This window comes from Zalophus californianus, chromosome 7 (assembly GCF_009762305.2).
Source record: "Zalophus californianus isolate mZalCal1 chromosome 7, mZalCal1.pri.v2, whole genome shotgun sequence".
Taxonomy (NCBI): Eukaryota; Metazoa; Chordata; class Mammalia; order Carnivora; family Otariidae; genus Zalophus; species Zalophus californianus.
This window is the reverse complement of record NC_045601.1, coordinates 83,125,299-83,133,894: the sequence shown is the minus strand read 5'-3', so window position 1 is coordinate 83,133,894 and position 8,596 is coordinate 83,125,299. Positions and strand designations below refer to the sequence as shown.

The 8,596-nt window shown below is 40.5% G+C and overlaps 1 pseudogene; it reads left to right on the top strand.

Moving 5' to 3' along the window:
* Positions 1-7,382: 7,382 nt before the first annotated feature.
* Positions 7,383-8,110, top strand: LOC113926231 (annotated as a pseudogene).
* Positions 8,111-8,596: the final 486 nt, after the last annotated feature.

The following is an 8,596-nucleotide window of genomic DNA, read 5'->3' as shown; positions in this document are numbered from 1 at the left end:
GCCAATCTATTAACAAATGCTTGAAACCTACTATGTGTCTAGGGCTAAGTGAAGTTCTGTGGCATGTACAAAAGAAATACTTCCTTTTGGAGAGGAACCTACAATCAAATTGGAAGAGGAAAACTATAAAACAACTGGGAAGCAGTTAAAGGCAAACTTGTATGGTGCTTACTTACTTTCTATTTCATTGTAGAATACAGTTCTAGTCCTAGCTTTCAGTTAACTTCTCACAACCCAAATCCTTTTTTTCTTTGTAAATGAAATAAGTCTTTCAGAATAACCTTCCTATATCTTTTTGTTTTACCACTCTTTGTAGATATAAACATCTAAAATTAAGTTTTTTTTTTAATTTCTTCATTAGCAGGTTTCTAGCCTTCTTTTTAACTTTGAGTTTTCATGAAAGAAACTAGGCCATATTTAAGTTTCCTTAGAAATTCATATAACTAATCTTTTTCCAGCAAAAAAGCCCTTCCTATGTCTATATTTCTAGCTTTCCTTTCATAAATTCTTTTGTCACATTGCATTTTCCTAGTGCCCTTACCCAGTTATATACATGTGGAATAAAATCATCTTGATATGCTAGTCAATGTTTGTAATATAATAAAAATGTAAGATACCAGTTAAAATCAGGCACTACCAATAGAACAATGCAAATACCTCTGCTCTTGTTTATTTCCTTGGAAATATTAATAACTATTCTCTTTGAAACTAGATTCCCACAGTCATATTTGTACATCATAGTAATATGAACTGCACACTGTGTTATGTCAGATTAAGATTAGGATGCCACACTAGATTTATTATTTCCCAGGCCTTCTTTTTTTTTTTTAAGATTTTATTTGTTTATTTGACAGAGAGAGACAGATAGCGAGAGCAGGAACACAAGCAGGGGGAGTGGGAGAGGGAGAAGCAGGCCTCCTGCCGAGCAGGGAGCCCGATGTGGGGCTCGATCCCAGAACCCTGGGATCACCACCGGAGCCAAAGGCAGATGCCCAACGACTGAGCCACCCAGGCGCCCCTCCCAGGCCTTCTTGAGCAAGCCTCAAATGGTTTAGGTTTGAACATTATTGAAGATAATACTAGGTCATATAAATATTTTAACAGGAATAGCAAATTTTTGAAAATGTAAAGAAATGGTTAAGTGACATGAGGAGGGAAGCAAAGACTGAAGAAGACTAAAAGCTGAGTACTTGAAAGCTTTACATGGAATCCAAAATTGTAGTTAACATCTAATCTAAGAAAGAAAAGTCAAAATGAAAGTGGATTTTGGTGAGAGGGAAAAGTATCAAAGATGATTTCCACTTGATAAAAGTGAGAAAAGTGACCTCTGTGAAATCTGCACAATTCATTAAAATGTGACGTTGCAAACTTAAGTACTTTTATACAATCCTAAAATTGTAGTAACTGGAGATATGTGTACTTTCAGTTGAATTATTGTTTGAAAATAGGGACCTACTATATTCTAACAGTAATTTTTTTTAAAATATTTTATTTATTTATTTGAGAGAGAGTGAGTAAGAGAGAGAGAAGGAGCAGGTAGAAGGGCAGAGGGAAAAGGAAGGAGAAGCAGACTCTCCCCTGAGCTGGGAGCCTGATGTGGGACTGGATCCCAGGACTCTGGGATCACGACCTGAGCCGAATGCGCCCCTAACAGTAATTTTTATAGATACGTGTATATTCAGCACTATGCTGGACACTGGAATTCTTTAATAGATGCGCACAAACATTTCCGCAGGAGCTTATAAAAACTACAACTCCTGATTCAAATCTCACCTTTTAATTTTTCTAGTACTTCCTCCTTACAGCTCTTTTGGATGGTGAAAAAAATAATCCAATATTCCAAATAAAGTAACAAAATGGTCCAAGAATGTTCCAGGAGCAAATAAAGACAGTCGGACTTGCATTATTATGCCCAGAAGAGAAAGGAAAATTAAAGTAGGACTCCAAAGCCATCCCAGATTGTAAGCAAGTTTTCTCCAAGGTCTGCAGATGAGCATATAAAGAATAATACCTTATAGAGAATCCTTTTTAAAAATAGAACCTAAGAAAAAGCAAAACTATACATAATTCCCTGATTTATATCTAAGTAACCTACTGGGCACCACTGACTAGTTGCTCTTACTCATGTTTCGATAATGGTCCAAACTTTTGAGGGGTGGGGGTATCTCGAGCCATATTGTGAATTAGATTTAGATACTAGCCACAAGCCTTTTCTCGGAGGGCAGAGGTCCCCCTCTGGTCTTGGTCGGGGTCAGAGCGCAAGGAGACCGCGAGTCCCGGGGAAGTCGCGCGCGGCTCCGGGCGCACCCAGATTCAGAGTAAGGGGGACTGGGGCGGCGCCGGCAGTATGCGGCGGTCCCAGGCGACGAGGAGGACACTCGGCCGCCTTTCCCGGGCGCCCACTCTTGGGGCCGAGCGACCCGCGCTAGTGGTGCGCTGGGACACCTATAGGCAGGCCGGGACCCCCGGGTTCGGGTCTCCGCAGGACCGAGGCCACCCCAGCCCGCCCCCGGGCACGCCCCCACCTTGAGGTCACTTTCTTGGGTCCTCTGCGGAAGAAAGCGCGTAGGAGGAGACAGAAAACCCCACGTGGCTCAGGGTGGGGGTCGGTTTTCGTCACCTTGGCATGGCCTCTTTTTAGAGGCCACTGAGGCAAATATTCTGTTTTTAAAAAGCCCTGTTCCCTAGCCCCTGTGTTTTGAACATAATCCTAATGCAGTTTTTCTCCCCACGACTTTACAGCAGATACGGTGTGCCTTTTACTAACTTAAAATGGTAACAGTAACATTGTTGAGACTTGTAAATGTATTTTGGGGTTGTAATCTGAGGTCATATTTTGTTTAAGATTTCCCTTAAAGTTGTTCATACCATTTAGAGTAGCAAACTGTTAAAATACATTGTAGTAAACATCTGCATGACCCCTTTTTGGGGGGGGGTAAGGATTTTAGTTATTAACTTAGTAAAAGGGTGAACTGCAATAGTTCTTTGATATCTGTAATTGTGGTTCACCAAACATCTTTCCATATTGGCTAATCACTCTGCTATTGGGCCTAATTTAAAGCAGCTTTAAGTAATTACATTTTGCTGTGGCTTGCCGCGTTTTCATCTTGCCAGTGCCAGTAAAAAAAAAAAGATCTTTAAAGGGGTATTTTAGAATATGATTAAGCCAAGAAATTATTTGGATTGAGAATCCAAGTAAAATGGTATTTCCATGAGCCAGGCACTGTTCTAATATTTGCAATATTTAATGAAATCCCATCACCAACATTTTACAGATGGGGAGCCTGTAGGCAACTGATAGTGTATGCATAATAAGCAAATGCAAACATATATTCTTTTTAAACACTACATCAAAAACTAATGATGTAATGTATGGTGATTAACATAACATAATAAAAAATATTAAACTAAAACAAAAGAAAACAAGGAAACAAAGGAAGAAAAAGAGACAAACCAAAAAGCAGACTCTTAACTATAGAGAACAGATGGTCACCAGAGGCGAGGTGGGTGGGGGGGTAGGGGAAATAGGGAAAGGGGATTAAGAGTAGACTTATCTTGATGAGCACCAGGTGATGTATGGAACTGTTAGATCACTATATTGTACTATGTAAACTACACTGGAATTAAAACAATTTTAAAAATCTTGAAAAAAGTTTCACTTTTTGGCACAAAATGATAAAATATATCACATTGCTTCTTTTTTTTTTAAAGATTTTATTTATTTAATTGACAGAGAGAGAGAGGGGGAACACAAGTGGGAGAGAGAGAAGCAGGCTTCCCACCAAGCGGGGAGCCCGATGAGGGGCTCGATTCCAGGACCCTGGGATCATGACCTGAGCTGAAGGCAGTCGCTTAACCCACTGAGCCACCCAGGCACCTCTACTACATTGCTTTTTTCACTTAATACATCTTGCAGATCTTATGAGTACTTTAGGGCCCAGCAAAGCAACCTTGGAAACCCCGTAATCTGACCAGAGGGCTGGTTGTAACTTTCAGGAGCAGGTCTAGGCAGCCTAGAAAAGGAAAATAGCAGTGGCTTTGGAGTCAGAAAATCAAGGATTCAGTCCTTGATCTGCTGCTTACAGATTTGTGGTAGCCAGCAGTTCTTGGTTTCTCAGTGCATTTGTAACATTAGTCTGTTTGTTATTTATATTTAGTATGCACCTCACAATTCTTATACGCAAAGACATGAAAATATACGGGGGCATTCAATTATCTAGTAAAGATGGTGTTTCTAGAAGCAGCTGAGGGCAGGAGAACACCTGCCCTCAGTTGGTATGCGTTATGACACTCACTTGACTCAGTAAAGAATATTAACTTACTAGAATCTTTTTATTTGTAAAAATTTTGAAATAGCTGATACATGTACATGGTGAAACATTGTACAGATGTTATACAGTGAAATGTTACTCTTTTTTTTTTATAATCGGTTTAAAGAAAGTCTGAAGACTATGCCAGGAAAATTAACTAAAGATATTTCTACGACTGTTTTCATGATTCTAAGACCAGTGCCCACCAGAATAAATGCTCTATCAGTATGAAGGAAAGGATAATCTTCCCTCACTCACTATTTTTTGTGAATCTGCATTTTATAGGCAATATTCACTTTCAGTATGTCTATGTCTTCATAGGTAACATAGTGAAAAGAACACTGGACTAAAGAGCTGGAGTCTATTCCTAGCAATTTTATTAGTTGTATGATCTTGAATACATCACCTTCGAGCTCATTATGCTATCATACAGTATCTAATACCTATTTCACATAACTGTTCATAAGAGGGGCACCTGGATGGCTCAGCGGTTAAGCGGCTACCTTTGGGTTAGGTCATGATCCCAGGGTCCTGGGCTTCCTGCTCAGCGGGGAGTCTGCTTCTCCTGCTCCCTCTGCCCCTTCCCCACTCCTGCTTGTGCTCTCTCTCTCTCTCTCTCAAATAAATAAAATATTTAAAAAAAGAACTGATCATAAGGATTAAATGAGATAATGTATCTGAAGATGCAGACTATTTTTACAAATGTAAATGCTCATTATAATTAGTAAATAATCATTAACTCTTTCAAAAAACAAGAAAAATCTGTTCAAATTTACCCATGTCTAGTCATCCTAATGAGTACTATTTGGTCCATTTCATTTAAATATTAGAACTATATAGGGGTGCCTGGGTGGCTCAGTCATTAAGCGTCTGCCTTCGACTCAGGTCATGATCCCAGGGTCCTGGGATCGAGCCCCGCATCGGGCTCCCCGCTCCACGGGGAAGCCTGCTTCTCCCTCTCCCACTTCCCCTGCTTGTGTTCCCTCTCTCGCTGTGTCTCTCTCTGTCAAATAAATAAATACAATCTTAAAAAAAAAAAGAACTATATAGATTCACCAATACATATGACACACGCTGTGTGGCAGGGACTTTTGAATTATGGCGTTCATTATATGTTGGTAATTATAGAAGACTTCAGAGGTCAGTTTTTATTCATCCATCCATCGAGCATTCACGGAGCATAAACTGTGTGCCAGGCACTTAGCTAGACACTGAGGAGATAAGAAAACAATCACTGTTGGATAGTGTGTTCGGCAGAGCCCTGGACAGGAAGGGAGAGGGGACACTAACAGTGTTGACTCCAGGGGAGCATGAATGCTGGAACCAGGAAAACCTAAGGTGCTTTCCGCGAGCGAGCATCCACAAGGGACTCAGACTGGGGGAGGGGAAGAGGACAGCAGCAGGGAAAGTTTCTCAGCCGAGTCTCACCTTGGTTGGTTAGGAGCTATGGTAATCAGCCAGTGAAGGAAGCCATGGGGTGGGGAGGGTGTGTTTTGGCTGACTGCCTTAGAAGAGAAGGTGGGAGGAAGAGTTTGCTCCTCTGCAGATAGGAGCAGAGATGGAGATAAAACTGTTTGGTATTAACTGAGGCCCCTGAGGAACCTGTGTAGAATATTGGGGCTTCAGAGACAGATGTGGGTCCCAGTCTGGCATCCATCCCTTACTGAATGTGTGGCTCTGGGCAAGGTATTTGGTTTCTTTAAGCTTCAGCTCTCTCAGCTATAAAAAAGAAGATGATAGGGCGCCCGGGTGACTCAGTTGGCTAAGTGACCACCTTCAGTTTAGGTCATGATCCTGGAGTCCCAGGATCAAGTCCCGCGTCCGGCTCTCTGCTCAGCAGGGAGTCTCCTTCTCCCTCTGACCCTCCCCCTCTCGTGCTCCCTCTCTCTCTCTCTCTCATTCTCTCTCTCAAATAAATAAATAAAATCTTTAAAAAAGATTTAAAAAAAGATAACACCTACCACATAAGGCTGCTACGAAAATTAGATAAGAAAATGTTTTTTTTCACCAAGTTAGAACAGTAATTGTCGGGGAGTTGTTTGTTTTTTCCTTTTTGTTTGTTTTTACCCATTGTCTATAATGTATAGCACTTTCGGAGGGAGGCAGCTCTGAAGTCAGAAAGCTTTCACTCAAATCCCTGTTGGCTCTCCCACTGCTAGCATGGGGATATTTGGCAAGTGATCTAACCTCTTTAAGCCTCAGATTTCGTATCTATAAAGTGCAGACAGTAATAAATAATATCTGCCCCAGAGGATTGTGGTGAAGATTAAATAAGTCAATCAATGTAAAGTACTTAACGCAGTGCCTCAGCACCTGGTAAGCATTCAATAAATCTTAATTGTTGCTTGTTATTTTATTTTTTCTTTTCTTTTAAAAAAATCTTTTTATTATGTTATGTTAATCACCATACATTACATCATTAATTTTTTTAAAGATTTTATTTATTTATCAGAGAAAGAGAGACAGAGGCAGGCAGAGGGAGAAGCAGGCTCCTCGCCCAGCAAGGAGCCCGATGTAGGACTCGATCCCAGGACCCTGGGATCATGACCTGAGCCGAAGGCAGACGCCCAACCGACTGAGCCATCCAGGCGTCCCACATCATTAATTTTTGATGTAGTGTTCCATGATTTCATTGTTTGCGTATAACACCCAGTGCTCCATGCAGAATGTGATGTTATTTAATTTTTTTTATTTGAGAGTCCTCATTAACTGGAATCTTGTCATAGACTGAAGTTTCTTTTCCAAGAAAATGCCACAATTACCTTGTTTTAAGTTCTGTGTTTAATGTCCCTGCATTTTAGATTTGCTTATTAATTTTTCTCATAGGCCCTTTTCTGGAATCTTAAAGATGCCACGTTTTGAATAATTGTGAAGTTAGAAATGTTTAACAGTTTTTCTTTAACTAGGATTTCTTAAAATTAAAGGCAGCATAAACCATCACCCCTAATTCTAAAGCCCTGTCATATCTTTGTACTTTTCTAAGATTAAATGTCCTGCATCCTTTAAAAAAATTAGTATAGGCCTTTCCTCTCCTGGCCGAAGCCTGGGGGACCAGAGCAAGACGCGGGGACCATGTTCTGACGCAAGCTGACGGCCCTCCACTACCACAACCCGGCTGGCTTCAACTGCAAAGATGAAACAGTTTAGAAACTTTATTGTTTGGCTTGAAGACCAGAAAATCAGACACTACAAGATTGAAGACAGAGGTAATTTAAAAAACATCCACAGCAGTGACTGGCCCAAGTTCTTTGAAAACTATCTCAAATATGTTAACTCCTTTCAAGATTCAAGATCGACAAGAAGCAATTGACTGGCTTCTCGGTTTAGCTGTTAGACTTGAATATGGAGATAATGCTGATAAATACAAGGACTTGGTACCTGATAATACAAAAAATGCTAACAATGCAGCTAAAAATGCAGAGCCATTGATCAACTTGGATGTAAATAATCCTGATTTTAAGGCTGGTGTAATGGCTTTGGCTAACCTTCATATTCAGCCTCATGATGATTACCTGGTAATGCTTAAGGCAATTCGCATTTTGGTCCAGGAGCGCCTGACCCAGGATGCAGTTGCTAAAGCAAATCAAACGAAAGAGGGCTTGCTTGTTGCTTTAGACAAACATATTCTTGGCTTTGACACAGGAGATGCAGTTCTTAATGAAGCTGCTCAAATTCTGAGATTGCTGCATATAGAAGAGCTCAGAGAGCTACAGACAAAAATTAATGAAGCCATAGTAGCTTTTCAAGCAATTATTGCTGATCCAAAGACAGACCACAGACTGGGGAAAATTGGAAGATGAACATTTTAGGATTTCAGCTTCTCACCTGCTTAGTACAATTGGGAACCATGTACGCTCTGGCATGTGTTTGGAAATCAAGTGTCACATTTTCAAGGGAAGAATCCTAGAAAATTGACTATGTTCTTGAGATTTACCATCATTGCTTTTTCTTTAATAAAGTTTGGGAAAATGGAAAAAAAATTAGTATAGTATCTTTTAAATTATTGCTATGTTATCTCTGTTTTTTTAGTACCATCTGCTTTTTGTAGTTGGTGTTGTGCTTTAAAAACATTTTTTTAGGGGTGCCTGGGTGGCTCAGTTGGTTAAGCATCTGACTCTTGATTCTGGCTCAGGTCATGATCTCAGGGTTGTGAGACTGAGACCCACGTTGAGCTCCGCACTCAGCGGGTTGTCTGCTAGAGATTCTGTCTCTCCCTCTACCCCCTCCCCCAGCCCCCCATAAATAAATAAATAAATCTTGTAAAAAAAAAAGCAAACAAACGAACA